The following is a 2,213-nucleotide window of genomic DNA, read 5'->3' as shown; positions in this document are numbered from 1 at the left end:
AAAAAGGAAATAAAAAAATATCTTGAGACAAATGAAAATGTAAACACACTTACCAAAACTTATAGGATGCAGCAAAAGCAGTTTTAAGAGGGAAGTTTACTGAGATAAACACTTACATTAAGAAAAAAGACAGATATCAAATAAACAACCTCACTATAAACCTCAAGGAACTAGAAGAACAAAAATATAAGCCCAAAGTTGGTTAAAGGAAGGAAATAAATATCACAGAAAAAAATAAATGAAATAGAGACTGGAAAGACAATAGAAAAAGATTAAAGAAACTAAGAACTGGTTTTTTGAAAAGATAACAAAAGAGACAAACCTTTAACTGGACTGAAAAAAAAAAAAGACAAATAAAATCATTAATAAAAGAGGAGACATTATAATAAATAACACAAAAACACTAAAGATCCTAAGAAACTACTATGAACGATTATATAACAATAAATTAGATAAATTTCTAGAAACCTAGAAACATACAACCTACCAAGACAGAATCATGAAAAATTAGAAAATCTGAACAGACCAATTATTAGTAAGGAGACTGAATTAGAAATCAAAATCCTTCTAACAAAGAAAAGTCCAAGACCAGATGGCTTCACTGGTGACTTCTACTAAACATTTAAAGAATTAATAGCAAGTCGTCTCAAACTCTTTTATTTATTTTATTACTAACTCATTTTACATGGCCAGTATTAACGTAACACCAAAGCCAGATAAGGACACAATAAGAAAATTACAGGCTATTATCCCTGATGAACATAGATGCAAAAATTCTCCACAAAATATTAGCAAACCAAATTTGACAATACATTAAAAGGATCATACACCATGATCCAGTGGGATTTATTCCTGGGATGCATAGATAGTGCACAAATCAATGTGATATACAACATTAACAAAATGAAGGCTAAAAATTATATGATCATCTCAAAAGATGCAGAAAAACCATTTGACAGATTTCAACCTCCTTTCATGATAAAAACTCTAAAAAAATTAGGTATAGAAGGAATGTATCTCAACATAAGAAAGGCCATACATGAGAAGCTCACAGCTAACATCATACCCAATGATGAAAAGCTTTTCCTCTAAGATCGAGAATGAGACAAGGATGCCCACTCTTGCCAATTTAATTCAAGACAGTACTAGAAGTACTAGGCAGAGCAATTAGGCAAGAAAAAGGTGGACGTGGTTCCATAGTATATCGGTTAGCACGTCTGCTTTACACGCAGAAGGTCCTGGGTTCATGCCCCAGTGGAACCATGGTCCATGGTCTACGGCCATGCCACCCTGAACAAGCCCAGTGTCTGATCTTGGAAGCTAAGCAAGGTTGGGCCTGGTTAGTACTTGGATGGGAGACCACCTAGGAAGACCAGGTGCTGTAGGCATAAATAATAATAAAAAAAAAAAGAAAAGAAAAAAGAAAAAGAAAAGATATCTAAAATCAGAAAGGAAGAAGTAAAATGCCTCTGTTTGCAGGCAACATGATATTAGATATAGAAAACCCTAAATACGCCACCAAAAAAACCGTTAGAATAAACAAATTCAGTAAAGTTGCAGGATACAAAATCAGTATACAAAGTCAACTGCATTTCTATACACTAACTATAAGCTATTGGAAAGAGAAATAAAGATAAGAATCCATTTACAATAGCATCAAAAACAAACAAACAAAAAAACTTAGGAATAAACTTACCCAAGGAGGTGAAAGATCTATACATAGAAAACTATAAAACATCAATGAAAGAAATTGAAGAAGTCACAAATAAATGGAAAGATATTCTATGCTCATGGATTGACAGAATTAATATTGTTAAAATGTCCATACTACCCAAAACAATCTACAGATTTGTTCTAATTCTTATCAAAATTCCAATGATATTTTTCACAGAAATAGAAAAAAAACAATCATAAAATTCATATGGAACCATGAAAGACCCTGAATAGCTAAAGCTATTTTGAGAAAGAAGAATGGAGCTGGAGGCATCACATTTCCTGATTTCAAACTATATCACAAAGCTATAGTAATCTAAACAGTATAATACTGGCATAAAAACACATAATGAAACAAGATAGAGTGCCCAGAAATAAATCCATGCATATATGGTCTACTAATTTTCAACAAAAGAGCTAAGGATATACAAATGGGAGAAGGGTAGTTTCTTCAATAAATGGTGCTGGAAAACTGGAAAGCCACATATAAAAAAATGAAA

At 32.1% G+C, this 2,213-nt stretch overlaps 1 protein-coding gene and 1 pseudogene across 1 annotated transcript in view; one reads left to right on the top strand and one right to left on the bottom strand.

Moving 5' to 3' along the window:
- The window catches only part of CCDC191 (coiled-coil domain containing 191), an 84,869-nt gene that overhangs the window by 12,875 nt on the left and 69,781 nt on the right, over positions 1-2,213 (bottom strand). The window lies entirely within an intron of this gene.
- LOC111736639 lies at positions 1,273-1,388 on the top strand (annotated as a pseudogene).

Source organism: Pteropus vampyrus, unplaced genomic scaffold, assembly GCF_000151845.1.
Source record: "Pteropus vampyrus isolate Shadow unplaced genomic scaffold, Pvam_2.0 Scaffold1, whole genome shotgun sequence".
NCBI classification, from domain to species: Eukaryota; Metazoa; Chordata; class Mammalia; order Chiroptera; family Pteropodidae; genus Pteropus; species Pteropus vampyrus.
This window is presented reverse-complemented; position numbering and strand designations above follow the sequence as displayed.